Source organism: Phyllostomus hastatus, unplaced genomic scaffold (assembly GCF_019186645.2).
Source record: "Phyllostomus hastatus isolate PE091 unplaced genomic scaffold, TTU_PhHast_1.1 phas_contig_29, whole genome shotgun sequence".
Taxonomy (NCBI): domain Eukaryota; kingdom Metazoa; phylum Chordata; class Mammalia; order Chiroptera; family Phyllostomidae; genus Phyllostomus; species Phyllostomus hastatus.
In genome coordinates this window covers 25401928-25418863 of record NW_025333835.1, presented here as the reverse complement: position 1 = coordinate 25418863, position 16936 = coordinate 25401928, and the positions used below count along the sequence as shown (strand labels likewise).

The 16936-nt window shown below is 42.7% G+C and overlaps 1 protein-coding gene across 1 annotated transcript in view; it reads left to right on the top strand.

Moving 5' to 3' along the window:
• Positions 1 to 5124: 5124 nt before the first annotated feature.
• KLF12 (Kruppel like factor 12) overlaps positions 5125 to 16936 on the top strand; it is a 421669-nt gene continuing 409857 nt past the window's right edge. Inside the window, exon 1 of the mRNA XM_045838960.1 lies at positions 5125 to 5289. The gene's annotated coding sequence lies outside the window, so the exon portion shown is untranslated. The remainder of the gene's footprint in view (positions 5290 to 16936) is intronic.

Genomic DNA, 16936 nt, shown 5'->3' with positions numbered 1-16936 from the left:
TGAGGGAATTAACATATATCTCACATTGGCTCAAGTAAGTGTGCAATGCATTTTAATCCTTCAATCTGAGGGAAATGTTATTTAAATAGGTGCAAAAAATAGGGAATCAGACGAAAAGATGAAAAACCAGGTGGTCAGTGGTTTAGGCACTCTTTCTTTTTTTTTTTAATTTTATTTATTTATTTTTAGAGAGGGAAGGGAGAGAGATAGAGATAGAGATAGAGAGAGAGAGAGAGAGAGAGAGAGAGAGAGACATCAATGTGCGGTTGCTGGGGGTTATGGCCTGCAACCCAGGCATGTACCCTGGCTGGGAATCGAACCTGGGACACTTTGGTTCGCAGCTCGCGCTCAATCCACTGAGCTATGCCAGCCAGGGCCAGGCACTCTTTCCATTATAGGAAAAGAAGCTCTGAGAAGGGAAAGATATTTTTTGGTGAGGGGATGGAATATGTATACATATGTCTGAGTATCATGGAATCGTATTGGGCAGACTCCATAGGAGGAAATGGAAGAGGACGATCGAATAAAAGCACCCAGGATGGATGGGACATGGCCAGGTGTCTACGTGGGCTGTAAGGGGAAGTATGAGATACGCAAATCCGAGTGGGTCCCTTAATGGCACAGTATTGTACTAAAACTAACTTGTGCCCTTTTAAATGTGGGTATGCTATAATTGAAGTTTTGCTGTGGAGTGGTGGAATAAATGTGAGAGGAGGGGCCAGGTGACTCAGCGCTCAGCACTGGGGAGGAGATGCGGTAGTGGATTCAGGAGACTTGAATGAAAGTGACTATGCAGGAACTTGGAAAAGAGACATGTGTGGATGTGATGAAGATATTTAAGCTAGAAGGATCAAAAACTGTATTGACTGCAATGAAACAAAGTTATGAAATATCATCTTCCCCTAATTTCCAGACAGCTCTCCATTCAGATCAAAACATGTTGTTTACCATGTAATCATGTAATATCACCAGCTGTTAGCATTTGTAGTAAAGCTTTTACATGCCTTTCTTATATTTAAATAGGAAAATTCCCCTTTGCTGCACATTATTGCCAAATTATGACACATGAAAAAAAAAATAGACGCTGAAAAGCTAGTAGTACATACTTATATCTGGCCCTAGGAAAATAAATCAGGATTATGTTTTTAAATTTATTTAGAGCTCTGGGAATCACTTTTATTCAATATATTCACTTCTAGTCAATTCTAATCTTTCAACACAGCTTTTATTTCTGAAAATGGGCTCCATCCCCTGCCCCGGCCCAGAACTACAGTAGTGTTAAAGAATCCATGCCATTTTAAATATCACTAACCCAAAGGCTGAAGAACGTTAAATGTACAGATATTGAAGAGAGTCTTTATCTTAGAGAAATCAGGGTGTGGTACAGGTAATAACTCTTTAATACTGTAACTGATGTTTCTACCACCAACACTAATTTTTCAGTAAGAGTATGAACACTGGTAAAGTATACAAAGATCTGGCAAAAAAACTTTTTAGTAATATTTACTATTACATTAACACTTAAAGTGGCTAGTTTTAAAGTTTTGCTATATCATTTATACTGGATTTGACATTTGCTTTGGGGGTACTTGTATATGCTCTTCCCTTTTCTTACCATTATGTTAGGTAAAAGAAGTCCAATAAATGTACTATTTGCAAGAAACTCAGAATACCAACCTTTGTCCTCTTTGCTAATTCATTTTTTGGTATTTGCAATAATAATGATTAAGTAAATGAAGTATATAATGTAATGAAACTGGTCATCTGTAACCCAAATCAACTTGGTTTTAAGTAGAAGGGAAGTATGAGATAAAATTGGACCCAACAGCTACTTTCAACCCTAAAATTTTGATTCTGTAATTTCAACACATTTTTATGTGGTTAGAATGACATATTCTTGGTAAAATAGCTGCCAATTTCTGATTTTTTCACATGCCTGCACATACACGCAAAGAGAGGAGAAAGAAGTAAACACAAAGATATGCACTTATTTTTGCCAGGGTATTTGTGTACTTTTCCTACCTTCTCCCCTTCTGTTCACACTTGAGCTTGTTGAAATCCGAGTTCTAGAGAGAGAATTATATGAACTGAATTGGAAATGCGTGCCTGTGCACAACCGCCCACCACACCACACCCAATTTCCTCCAGTGCACCAACTCCCCATACACACATGCTTTATCCTTTCATTGTTTTTGCCCGTCCACACCCACCGCCCGTTGACACAATGAAGTGATTCTCACTTTGAAATATGTATCTTTCTTCTTTCTCCTATTCTTCTCACTGGACAGTTGCCTTAATTTAACAGTTACATTTTTTAAACATCCACAAGTGGTTTTTTTTTTCTGATACTGATGCATTTTCCTCTTTTAACCACATTATTCAGATCCTACATATTAACTTTGACCTACCCCCTAATTTCCTAGCCCTCTGGAATGGATTTTTTTTTTACTTTTATTTTCTCTTTCATCATTCTATTTACATGCCTGTGGCTGCTGCCATAGGCAGGGAGCGCAATTGGGAATGTTTTTCCACGTGCAGAGAAGCCCTTGCTGTAGAATATATTTATGGCCTGTCCGCCACTCAGCCCTCTCTGGGAAAGAGCTGTTAGTACAAGACCTGCCACAATGACATAATTTCTTACAGCATCCTTCCACTCTTCCAGTTAAACTCACTTCCGTTACTCCCTGCCTCTCCTTGCCCCACCTAGAGGGAAGCAGTACAGTGTTTCTAGTAGAGGCAAGTTTTTCGTTTCAATATTGTGCATTTGTTGATATTCCACCGTTTTTAAACTTGCCGTTTCACGTTGTTTCTACCTGATGTGGTGGAGCTTAAAGGACTGTTGACCCGGTGCCCAGGGTCAGCCTAAGGGGTGCGGTTCCGAGCTGCTCCCCCCCTCACCGCACCCCAGCGACACACCCCCCTGGCCTCCACGTTCCACTTTTCTCCCCAGTTTCTTATTCTCTTGCCGCACCCACGTCTTCAGTGTGGGCTTCCGTTGCCTTTCCGCTCCCGCTGTGTTCTTTCCTCCAGTGCTACTTCGCTTAAGGAGTGGTCCACAGTTTTCAGCACTTGCACACTTCTGTCATCTGTTCTTTGAAACCCTAGGATCAGGTCGGAGACACCTTCTTCCGATTCTGTTTTATTTAAGACACGGACCAACTGACTCAACGGGCAGGACTAGAAGTGAGCTGTGGAATCACCCTCCAAGCCGGACCACCTTTCTCCCCTTCCTCACATGCAGAATGTGGCAGGAGGCAGAGAAAGCTCCAGGCTGCCTTTGTTTTTATTGAAAACGCACACACGGCCTTTAGAAGTGCTGGGGAAATGCCACACAAAATGTAGCATGCGGCTTTTTCCTGGCTAGAATTCGATCCTTCGCTCTCATTTCCTGCTTCTCGGCCTCTCCCTTGTTTCTCTTCTCATCCCACTACAGGTTACATTATTGCAGATCTTTCTCCCTCAACATAAACTTTCCCTGAGCGGCCTTCCCATCAACTGGGCGGCTTCCCACGCTGGGCGGGCTCAGGGGAACCGAGCAGGGGTGTTTGGCCCGCCTAGGAGCCCTAGCGCGCTCACCTAGGTTTGCAAGAAACTGCCGCACGAATCTCAAGCGAGGACCGCCGCGCACGCTCAGCCCACTCCCCCCACCCACACGTCCGTCTCCGCCCTGTCTCCTCCCCGCCTACCCACGGCGAGCCGCCGACCCCGCGCCCTCCGGGCAGCCGAGGGGACCGCCGGGCCGCTACCTCCTATCCGCTGCCCCAGAATCCCGTGGATCGCTCCCCTGGGCTCAGAGGCAGGGCGGGAGGGGCCGCTGGCGAAGGTGTCAAGGACTCGGCTCCGGGCCGCCCAAATCTCTGGGCACCCTTCTGGGGCGCAGGGGGGAGGGACTAGACTCCACTCCGCCGCTGCCCCCACAACCCCCACGGTCTCAGCAGGGGTCTGCAGCTCCTGCTTCCCTCTCCTCCTGCAAGTTCGCCAGCTTTCCTAAATAACTAGCGCGAGTGGGCACCCCTACTCCCAGGACTCCGAAGAGAGGCAAGCGGCTCAACCTCGCCCCCATTCATCCCTCCAAGGTGAAGCGCCGGGAGGGAGGACGCCCCGGCTTCGCTCGCAAAGATTAACGCTCTCGAACCCAAACAATGATTCCCCTTCCTTTCACGCCCAGTCCTCCGCCCGCCCCACCCTTGCGCGCACCCCTGCGGGCAGCCCCTACCCGGACCCCATTGTTGCCCCGCGCTGGCGAAGCCACAAGCCCGGGGTGGTCCCCGGGCGAGGCCGCGCCGCCAGCCCGGCAGCCTCGGCCCCGCCGCCCCAGCCGGCTCCGCCCACACCTTTCCAAGTTAGCCGGCGGCTGAGCCGCGGGGACAGTTCGGGCTCCCGGGCCCCTCCCTGCACGCCCCCACCTGGAGGGGGCGGAGTGGGGGGCGACCGGGCTCCGCTCTTTATTTGTCTCCGAATTCTCTTCCTAACGCTGCCTTGCACGCAGTGACACAAAAGAGGGGACTTTCTCGCGGCTCAGTGCGAGTCCCCGCACCCGGCGAGTTGAAACCCGGGGTTTCCTCCCGCTGCGAGGCCCCGCTGGTCCCCCTGGGCCGGCGGCTCCCAAAGCTCAGTGGCCATGTGTAGGTTATTTTGGGTGCCGCAGCAAGGTGGTGCAGGTGAAAGGGAAGCGCGGTGGAGGCCGGAGGCTGGGGGCGGGGGCAAGGGTGGGGCGGGGTGGGGCGGGGTGGAGGCTCCGCGGACCCACCCCCCAGCCCGGCGGCCGGGGCAGCGGAGCGAGGGCCGGGCAGTGGGTGTTGCCTTCTACCTCTGCGAGCTGGGAGGGGTTAGTTTCCCACAGGGGATTTCAACCATCACACTCAAAGCCCGCCTCCTAATCCTCGGGCGGAGCGGCTCGGGGGCCCCATTTTATGGCAATAAAGCGACTTAGCGCCTGCTGAGCGAGCCCCTCCCCGCCGCCGCCCCCGCCCTCGGCCCCACCCCGGGGCTCGCCCGCAGCGGCGGGGCTTTGTTTCTGGGGAGGAGGACCTGGAGCTCTTTTGTTTGGGGGTTTGGTGTTTTCACCCCCCCCCCTCACTCCGCCCCACAACCCCCCCATCCGCGCCTCTCCGGTTTCCTGAGCTGCGGGCTGCAAGGGAGGAGAAGCGGCGTCTTGCAACCCCCTCGGCTGGGCCCCGGGGTAATTCGATGCGGGCCTGGCGAGGCTCCCCACGCTAGACCGGGGCTCGCGTCTCGGCAGCCTCCACCCACCGGCCCACCCTACATTTAGCGCATCATGTGATCCGGGTAAGTCATTTGCAAGTACAACAGTTCCCTGGGTTGCCCCCCATTCATTTCCTGAGAACTGCAGAGAGCAGCTGAGAGGCTCTGCCTGTGCGTGTGCGAGTGTGCGTGTGAGTGTGCGCGGGTGACGCCGTGTGTGTGCGAGAGTGAGTGTGTGTGTGCGCGCCCGCGCGTGTGTGTGTGTGTGTGTGTGAGAGAGAGAGAGAGAAAGGGAGAGAGGGGGACTCTGTGTGAGGGAAAGAAAACAATTTCTCCTGCTCTGCAGCTTCTGTTCAGGTCTGTGCCGATTCCGTTTCTTATCAAAATAAACAACCCCCTCCTCCTCTTTTTTTTTTTTGCCATCCCAAATCAGACCGTATTCTCTTAACATGTTTTATTTTCCTTCTGTCATCTGCTCAAGTTAAATCATTTTGGTTGGTCTGTGTTCTTAAAGGGGGAAAGTGTTGGGAAGCGGGAGGGGGCCCAGGGAGGGCGATGCTATTGCAAAGCAAGTAGCGTCCGTTGGATCCGTAGAGAAGAAAGAAGGACCCCCTCACTAGTATATTTTTTTTCTAAAAGAACTTATAAAGTAACGTGAATTAAGCAAATGTTTTTCTATCCCTAGTGGAATTGTTGGTTGCAGTGTTTGCCTGACAGTTGCCAAGGATGAGAAATAAAACACTAGGGCTGAATTGGGGAGGGGGGAGGCTCGTGGAAGTATTGGTAGTTTGTCCCCAAGAATAGAGCGAGTTCGGTGGATAGCTGCGGCACCGTGTGGGCTGTGGGTGTGCGCTGGGGAGAGTGGAGGGGAAGGGGTTAAGGCGGAGATGACACTGCTGGCATGAATAGTGGTCCTGGTGCTACATTCATTATTGTCTCTGGTCGTAATGATCTGTAACTGTCACTTACTACAGTGTCTCGTCCGTGGAAGTAGCCAGGGGCTGCCCCGTGGCTGTTATTTTCTATTACGGGGGACCCGGCCGGAGTTGACAAGGGGCAACTTTGCACGTCCACCCTGGCCCGGAAGCCCGCCTAGCCGGCCTAGGAGCCACTTCTTGCCTTAGTAGCTCGCTCCGAGGACTCGGACTTGACCTCAGCGACATTAGTTGGTGTTCTTGTTAGATGCTCCCCTACAGGGAGAAGCAATCCTGTTTTTGTTGGTTAGAGAACCGCCTGTTAGAACTTTGAAAACTTTTATCTTTGGGGAAAAGGGTGGGGTGCACTCAACAGTTCTGTTTCGACGAGTATTTGAGGCAAATGCTTGGGAAAAAGTACCAATTCCTTTGTTACATGCCCTGCAGCTTCCCAGCCCCCTTCACCCTGCGTTTCGAGTTTTGCATACTTTAATAGTAATAGCCTTAATTCAGTTGATGAAAGCTGACTGTGTCGAGTTAAAGGGTATTAGTACGACGGAATGTGTAATCTGGATAAACAGTTTGTGTGGTTAATATTGTCAGCTCTCTAATTTAACTGTACAGATGGTTTAAGTATGGTTCTATATGGATTGTTTTAAGCAATTCCACTGGCTAATAGAATTCTCCGCGGAGCACTCGGATGTTTTATTTTAAATCAGCTTTAGTATTCTCTGTTCCCCTGTAACACCAGGGAGATGAGCAGCTCTATTTACATTTAGTGCATGTGCATCTAGTGGCTTCGGTAGACATCTGCCAATCAAACACACGTCATTCTGCAAATCCACCTAGTCGCCTCCATGCCCTTTTCTTACTGGAGGATAGAGTTGTTTAGATGAGTAAATGCTTTGAAATAAATTTGGTGGCTTTTTACAGGCAGCGGCTTGTGATGAGGATAGGAGTGGTCACTTTGGAGAGTGGGTGTATACCATCTTCTAAGAAATGCTCTTTGGAATTGGCATTTAATAAAAACAGTAACGCCTCCCCCTTTGCCCCCGCCCCCCCCAATATTTTTTTTTGTGCAAACCTCATTCAGATGTTGTTTACATTTTGAAAAAAATCACATAGGAATTGGTTGTGATAAAGGGGTGTCCTTTTAGGCTAGAAAATGTTTCACTGTAGAAGCTGAGTAGAAATGGGATGTTGAAGGGCAAACATTTCGGTTGCATAAGTTATTCTTTATCGCTGCAGCCTGCTGAGTCTGGAGACTACTAGGAGTGTATTAAAAGCTGCTTTGAGTTGGGGAGCGAGCAATGTGAGGATATAAGAATTGGCAGAAATTTGTAATGTATTTAGGAAAGAGGTTTATTATTCTACCTTCTGATTCCTAACAATTATGAAATATACTTAAGCTGGTAAAATTTGGAATGTTTTCACATAAAATTTTCATAACTCGTGAACTAAAACTGTGTAACTTATATAGCTGTGCCTGGTAAACAAAACATTCTTGAGGAGTTTCTGTTTATTTGTGAAATGCTTCAGTTATTTATTAATGCATATTTAAAGGACCCTTCGGTCAGTTAAACTTTACTTTGGAATGCTTTGTATTGCTAGTTATTGAATGAAACTTTTTGTGCTAATGAGCTCTTAATATTTTTTTTTTTTCTCCACCAAGCCCTTTTCAACACTGATTGTCATTTGGGAGAAAACTGGTCCTGGGATAGCACTTGAGACCTTGACCTTAGCAACTCTTGGCTGGTGGTTGTTTACTACAGCTGCAGCCTGTGTGTGCACAGAAAGGGAAGGGACTGCAAACCCTGGTGTGCGCACTCTCCCCCAGCTGAGGGAAAGACAAATAAGGATGCTTGGTGGTCATTCCTAAGAGCACGCGTCAAGCGTGTAACAGTGACAGTGTTGTGGTCATTTAAAAATATATACAGTATGTTCCTTAGGGATTACGTGCCCACCTCTTGTGAAGGGTAAACGTGGACTTGGATGGACTCAGAGTGAGTTTTAGACACATCAAGAAGCAGCTTAATGAAATAATTTGCTCTTAGATATAGGTTTTTTAAATTTATTTTTAAAAATCTCTTCAAAGACTTATAATGTGTCTCTAAGCTTAGGCCTCCAGCTCTATAACCGAGGGCATTTGGAACTCAAGCTGGTGTTGGTTAATCTAGTATTGAGTAACCTTATCAGTGAGGTGATGTTGTTAAATAGTTGAATATATAAAGGTCCTGGACATTTCCACCATTGGACAAAATGCAAAGTGTGGAATTTCATATTTATGCAAATTAACATTAGAATAATCACGTTAAAATGAGGGTGTCAAATGATTTTCTTTATATTGTGAAACAATCCTAGAGTGTCACATGCATAAATCTTGATGTAGTTGATTTATGTATTAATACAAAGTAGTTCATTCTACAAAACTAGAAATGGCACAAACTTACTTGAGAAGTTTTTTTTTTTTAGATAAGTTTCCCAAATTGTGCTTCCATACTGATTAATGAATCAGAGCTAAAAATCCCCAAATAGTTTCATTCAGAGTGGACACCATGGTTATCTTTTTCTTTTAGAAAACAACTTTCATTTTTGTAAACAATTCCTAAAATAGGAATTTTGGTAACTTCCTAAAATAGGAAGTTTACAATTGTTTAGGAATAGCAATTCCTAAAATAGGAATTGTTCAGTAGCTTATCTAAATCACTTACATTTTGATAGTAGAGTGGAAATATCTACATCTTGCCCAGTACACGTTTATTTTCCATTTTAAAATTCTTATTTATTTGTTTTTCAGTCTACCAGTTATGTAGTTTTCAGTCTTAAGTATGTACAAAATGTTAGGGTAAAAATATTAAAATTAAATACTGGCAACACCCTGTAACCACAGCCTGAACTCATCCACCACAACTACCCCTCCCAGAATCAAAATGCATGTAAACAGATGGACCTTGCCCTGTGCCCAGAAGGTCAACGGCCGTAGGTTCTGTGAGACCTGCTTGGTGGTTTGTAGGTCCCAGGCCTGGCGGAGGACTGTCTGACTTCAGCTGGCCAGAATTCATTTCCAGGGCCCAGACCAGCCACACCCCATCTGATGTCAGCTTTTGAGTTCTGTGGTGGGGAACACATGCTGTGGATTAAATGGTTACTTTCTCTATATATTCTCGGTAATTGTGTTACAAAAGGATTTTTTGGTTTTGGGTGTTTATTGTCATAAAAGTGGCTACTTGAGTAGTCATATTGTTCCATAAAAATTTGTTTTGGTCTGGCAGTAGATTACAGGATATTCACTCAGAAGAATTCTGCCCTGGTGTGGTCTTTCTTTCCCCTCTTCCCCCCTCCCTCACTTAAGTCATACTTTTTTGTTGTTGTTGTTAATGTCATGGTATATATTTTAAAATGTTTTTAGTATAATAACTGGACTGGTCCAAACAGTATTGCTGTTTAGGTACAAGCGCACCAGCAGAAAGCCCCTGTTATTTGCTGTATTGCTGCGGGGAAGATGAGGGGGGAAATGGGAGAGCTCTGGGATAGTCTTCCTACCTCCATCAGAGGCTGTGGAAGCCACCACTACCAACTCGTTGCTGGCCTAGATACCCAGGAATTGTGCTCCGAGTTCTACATTCACCATGCTTATAGGCATACAGTAGTACCGCCCATACCTGTGGGGGTATGTTTCAAGACCCCCGTGGATGCCTGAAAGGTAGATTGTATGGAACAGCAGGTGTACTGTTCTCTCCTATCTGTACGTATCTTTTCACTTAAATGGAAGCACTTTATTGCTTCCCTTTGGCATATCCAAATTACTGTCATCACTGCTCTTGCACTTTGGGGCCATTATTAAAAACGAGGGTGACTTGAACGCAAGCACTGGGACACCACAACAGTCCATCTGGTGACCTAGAAGGCTACTAAGCGACGAGGGGTGGGGAGCACATACACTGTGGACAAGGGGCTGGGTCACATCCTGGGTGGGACTGTGTTGGGAGTTGAGATTTCATCATGCTATTCAGAACAGCACACAATTTGAAACATTAATTATTTCTGGAATGTTCGTGTAATGATTTTTAATTGAGGGTACTGCAACCTCGAAAAGCAAAACCATAGGTAAGGGGGGCCTCTGTATATGGCTTTTCAAAATAATTTCTGGCAATAGTGATATGTCTATGCTATGTATACATATATTCACCGTTTTATATATGTATATGTGTATGTGTGCATATATAATATTTATGAATGTATTTTTATATTCCTTATCTGTATTTGTACATATCCCCATACCATATATGTTATGGCCAAGAATTACAGTAAAAAGTACCCTCCCCAGTTATTTACATAAAAAATGAGGAAAATTGTTTTTTCAAATTCTATGTTTAGTAATACTACTACTGCTTTTCTTTAGATTAACAAGCAAACTCATTACAAAACATGGAAACAACACTGCCCCCCCCCCAAAAAAAACAAACCAATAAACCTAATGGCAACAAGATGGGGTATTATAAAAAAATGAAATAAACCACTTTAAGAAAACCTGATTTATTTCACAGTTAGGTTTCTGTAAAGATTATATGTTCTGGAATCAAGACTGATTTAAGTGGCAGAAATGTTAGTTTGAATCGTGACTCTCTTGCTTACTAACTCGGGGTGACCTTGGTTAAATTTCTTAAACTCGCTGAGTCTGTAAAATGGGAAGAATAATACATTTGGTAGTGATGGAGGCAAAATGAAATCATGCATGTAAAAATATGAAGTACTGGTATGGCAACTGATTTGACAGGAAAACCACTCCCTCCCCACTCCCGCCCTCCTCCCTCCCCCTCCCTCCCTCCTCCCTATCTCCTGCCCCCTGCCCTAAAAGACTTGAACTTTCCAGCCTCTCAAAGTGAGCTTATAAATTACACTTATGGAGAAGGAATTTCCGAGTGTGGGTAGAAAACTTCTGGCAGTCAAAGGTCATGAATTCCATTCCTGTCTAACCAGAGATTTGCTCCATGACCTTGAGAAGGTCACTCTTAAAAGTTTCTATGTAGCTGGTATAAAAGTTGCTATTAACATTATGTAAAGCAGGTGAAGTAGCTGAGCTTTTTAAGAGAAACAAAATAGATGTAATTGCAGTTCCCATGATCAGTTACAGAAAATTGAAAATAAAGATCAACAATGATTACTTGGAGATTATAAACCTCTGGGCTTCTTCTTTAATGAGTCAACTCAGACTTCTATCAACAGGTCATTAAAAACGCTCTTTAATTGTTTTTTATAGAATCATTAAATTTGTGCTGTTGTACTATAATTTAGCACAGGCTATTGAACTGCAAACGCCTAGTTAAGCCAAGATTCTGTTGATTAAGCTATGCCTGATTTATGTCTTAGTGTCTCTTGGTCAGACTTGGACAGTGCTGTGACATAACATATACACCATAAAGGAAGGTGGATGATGGAGGTTTTAAATGGGTATTTGAGAAATTATTGAACACATTTATATGCACAGTTTTCTGCCATGTACATTTGTCAATGTTCTCTAAAATTTGAGAAAATTAAGAACAATATTAATTTACATAATTTCTCCCTAGCTACATTTTCTGCAGTTAAGAAACAAAAAGTATTTTTTCAGACTTTGCCTAAACACTCTTTTCTTACAAGAGCAAAGAACAAACTAGCTCATCAATATAACTCACTTCAGACTCTTGACGTGTCACTCAGGTACTTTGCCTGACTCCTGTTCGTGTTATAACAATCACTGTTAAACATCACTTTTTGTGTGACTCTTTATATGTCATCCCTTGCTTAAAGAATATTCTGGTTTCCAGTCTGTATTCTTTGGCCCCATAGCACAATTTCTGATGTCAACTGCTTTTTGATTTGCCTTGTCCCCTCCAAATAATAGGCCCCATGAGAGCAGGAAATGAATCTTCTTCATAGTTATTTTACTGGCTTCCAGCACGGTGCTTAATATAGTGACTGATTACATAGTGCTAAAATCCTTACTGAAAGAACAAGTTGAGGAATGTAGTCCATATGATAACCCTTCAGTAGCTGAATGCCAATATCCTGGTCATTTCCTATTGAAGTCTTTTTATCTCTAGCTACCATAAATATATCCAAGCCTATTAGCCATTCCACCATTCACTACATTTTTTTTGAAATTTGTTTTCTTCTTGCACAGTGAAACCTTGCAGTAGAGTCAAGGCTGGATTTGAAACCTCTAACCAGTTGTTAGCTAATTGAGCAAGTTACTTCTCCAAGTCTTAGTTTACTCGTTGGTAAATAAAAACAAAAATAACAAATAATGCCAACATTGCAGAAAATTTGAGGATTCAAATTATGGTAGTGTTTGGAAGGCATCTGGTGTATAGAACCTTGTACATACTTAGTGCTCGATGATAATAGTCTGCTCCAATATATTGATGTCTCTTTTAAAAGCGGACATTCAGAATGAATAGTAGCATAAAATGAAATAGCCACTCTTTTTTTTTAAAGATTTTATTTATTTATTTTTAGAGAGAGGGGAAAGAGAGGGAGAGAACCATCAATGTGTGGTTGCCTCTCACGCACCCTCTACGGGGGACTGGCCCACACCCCAGGCATGTGCCCTGAATGGGAATTGAACTGGCGACCCTTTGGTTCACAGGCCAGCGCTCAATCCACTGAGCCACAACAGCCAGGGCAAAATAGCTACCCTTTATTGTACAGCTACTGTAATACAGAGGTTAGGCATTGTGTTTTTCATATGTTAGGTTATTTTTTAAATTTTATTTTTATTTTTGATTTTAGAGAGAGAGGAAGGGAGAGAGAAGGAGAGGAAGAGAAACATCAATGTGAGAGAGAAACATTGATTGATTGCCTCTTGCAGGCACCGGAAATGGGGACTGAACCTGCAACCCAGGCATGTGTCCTCACCAGGAATCAATCAGCAACCTTTTGGTTTGCGGGACGTCGCCCAGGCCAACTAACTGAGCCACATAGGCCGGGGCACGTGTTAGCATTTTTATATGTACTCTTTAGTAAACAGGTATGTGTAGTTGACTTTCAAATAATTGAGACTGTGAATATAATATGTTGGTGCCCCAAGGTACCTTTTACATATAAATTTGGCTTATGAACATCAGTTTATGAATGCATTTTGTAGGCTCTTGGGTGATGATGCTTCTGCCAAGTGACATTCTCATGCCACCACCCCCTTATGACTTTGCCACGTTTGAAAAAATACTTGAAAATTTAACTTTTTTGTCTTTCATTAACAAAATGAATAGGTAATGGGGGAAAATGGAAGTACTGCTTCTTTTAGTTATGAGAAGCAGGGTGTATTAACTACCCTGATACACAGTTGAGACAAATCATTAGCTGTGCTGGAAAGTGAGTCTTTACTGAAAATATTTAATGGAGTTCTGCTGATAAATTTTGAAAAATAATATTGCAGAACACAAAATGCTATACATCTATTTTCAGTGACAGTATTTAATAGATTGTGTGTAATTACAAATTTTATAATTTATCTTTTGTCTCTGGGAATGGGTCTTTTAAAACTGTGTCTGGTCCCTTGACTTACACACATTTGAGTTCGCACAAGTTTTCAGAAGTGCATCGTATACATACATAAAAGGAGGTTCCTCCCTCGGCTGGCGTGGCTCAGTTGGTTTGAGCATTGCCCCATAATTGAAAGGTTGCGGGTTCAGTTCCCTGTCAGGGTGCATTCCTTAGGTTGCAGGTTCCATCCCTAGTCTGGATGCGTACCATCCCTGTTTCGGGCATGTGTAGGAGGCAAGCAGTTGATGTTTCTCTCCCACCTCGAAATTCCCCTTTCTCCCATCCTCTTTCCCTTCCTTTCTAACAAGCAATGAAAACATGAAGAGTTTCCCTTCTTTATTAAAGAATACTTATTAAGTACATGCATATGATATTTTGGTAACTATTCTATAGATGTAGAAAGTGATTTTCACCTAAATAATGCCATCATGGTCAATATCCAGTTAGCTTCAAAGCAGAGATGTGAACACTGGGAAAAAAACCTTTGAACTTCTCTTGTATTGCTCTTACTTCCTCCGTGGTTAAGTAGATTTTCCAGTTAGTCTTATTATAGAGCAAGAGTTGAGAGTATACGCAAATAAATATCACATTGAGTGCATTATTTTATTGTAGGTTATACTAACATAGTGCATTTACTAGAGTACATTGACTAGAATGTTTACTTCTGTACAGAGCCAGTTCTGTGTTTGCTAATGTATCTATTGGGTTGACCAAAAAGTTCATTTGTTTTTTCCATAAGATGGCTCCAGTCACGCTTAGTTGTCTTTAACTTCCTTTAAACCAATTTTGTTAGATTGTATTGTGACAGCTGTTATATCAATGTGCACTAAAAAACCTTATTGAAATCAGTGAATTTTTGTGTAGCCATTTTAATATTAAATATGGAAGAAAATATGCAACACTTTCAGCATATTGTGCTTTATTATTTCAAGAAAGGTAAAAACGTAATCGAAACACATAAAAAGATTTGTGCAGTGTATGGGAAAGGTGCTGTGACTGATTGAACATGTCATAGTGGTTTGCAAAGTTTGGGTTTTGAGATTTCTTGCTGGACATTGCTCCATGGTTGGGTAGACCAGTCGAGGCTCATAGCGAGCAAATTGAGACATTGAGAACAATTAACGTCATACCACGCAGAAGAGAGCCAACATATGCAAAATATCCAAATCAGTAAAGCTATTGGTGAAAATGAAAAATGTAACTTTTATTTTAAGGGAAAAACCATACGGAATTTTTTTACAACCCAATACTAAAGCACATTATAAGACCTTATTTAAAAAAATTTAATAGGCAACTTCTACAGGATGTTCCATAGTGGTAATAGACCAGTAAATTCTGGCCAGTGTGCATTTTGCTATTTGATAAAGCTATTAAGTCAGAGGCATAATAAAAGTGATAACAAAATCTTATCTTTATAAAAATGCCTACTTATCCATTTGAACTATAGCTCCTGCCATGTACCTGGAATCCAAAATGGGTAGGACATCATCATTAATGAGCTGAAAATCAAGTAGGGGAGACAAGACTTATATAGATAATTGAAATACAAAGTAATTTGTGATAAATGGACCAAGCGTTGTAAGTTCCTTTAAACGAAATGCATGGGGAAGACGCTGCTTCTGTCTGAGAGACCACGATTTCAGGGACTGGCAAAACTCCTTCACGGTGACAGTTTACATTTTATAGACAAGCAAAGCAAACCTGCAAGTGCAAGAAAGCAGATTACAAAGGTATTCTGGCAACTGTGGTGATTTCACACCTCCTATTCTGTTATCTTTTAGAGCTGATGACTTTCTGGTGTTTTGGTTAAACTTCTGTCATTTTGCCATATCATGAAAAAATGTTCTTTTCTAAAAATAAATCCTAGGATATACTTGGCCAGTAGAGCATGCAGTGTTACAATGAGTTTAGGGAAGGTTTATTTGGGTAAAACAAAAATAATAATGAATAATTAATAAAATTTTAAAAATATTTTTTTGCCCTGGCTGGTGTAGTGCAGTGGATTGAGTGTGGAGCCTGCAAAGCAAAGGGTCGCTGTTTTGATTCCCAGTGAGGGCACATGCCTAGGTTGTGGGCCAGGTCCCCAGTAGGGGGCGTGCGAGAGGCAACTACACATTGATGTTTCTCTCCCTCTTTTTCTCCCTCCCTTCCCCACTCTAAGAATAAATAAAATTTTTAAGAAAAATGAAATATACTTTATATGATATTATCCAATGCATTTTTTATATTGCTGAAGATATTTGAGGTATAATATTATTTATAAATGATGCAAATTTTAGCTTAGATCAAAAATCTTCAAATATAGGGATAAGACTTTTTTTTTTACAGAAGAACCATGGAGGGAAAAACTTAAAAATCAATCAGTTTTATAGGAGTTAAGAGTCAGTTGTAGTTTATCAGAGGTGTTGCTTGAAGGGATATTTATTTTTGTTCGTTGCTTTTTTATTGTATTTTATTCCTGTTACCATTTATTCCTTATACCTAACCCTCCCCACAGTCAGCATCCTGTTGTCCATGTCCATGAGTCCTTTTTCCTTTTTGCTCAACCCGACCCCTTCACCCTCTCCACCCCGTAACCCCTCCACCTGCCCTCAGCTGTCATCCTGCTCTCCATCTATGAGTCTGTCTCTGTTTTGCTGTTAGTTCAGTTTGTTCATTAGATCCCACATATGAGTGAGATCATTTGGTATTTGTGTTTCTTTGACTGACTTGTTTCACTTAGCATAATGTTCTCCAGGTCCATCCATGCTGTCACAAATGGTAAAATTTTCTTCTTCTTTTTTTTTTTATGACTGAGTAGTATTCCATTGTGTGTTCCATATTCCATTGTGTACCATAGTTGTTTTATCCACTCATCCAAGGGTGGCCACTTGGGCTGCTTCCATATCTTGGTGTTATTAGAAAGAAATTACACATAAAGTTGGTTAGGTATTTATAGAGTGAAATTCTCTGGAATGTGCATCAACTTTTCTACTTTAGGTATAAATCCAGGACACTTAAACAAAATATTTTATTTTGAGAGAGTTTGTAATGAGAAAGAAAAGAACTCTTAAATAAGTGTATAAAGAACATTAATGGAATTATTGTATACTGAGCCCTCTGTTGGGTGTATTGAGACTGTACCAGGGCTTGAGGCTGAAGGAGTTGTTTTATTTGTAAATAGCATGGTAATTAAGACAGTTTAGGATACTTGAGAAGCATGGGCTTGTGAAAGATTACTTAGTGCCTGGTGGTTTACAGAGTGGTGTTAGTTTCATCTCGACAATCCTATAAGGTGGAGTGCACATCTTGCC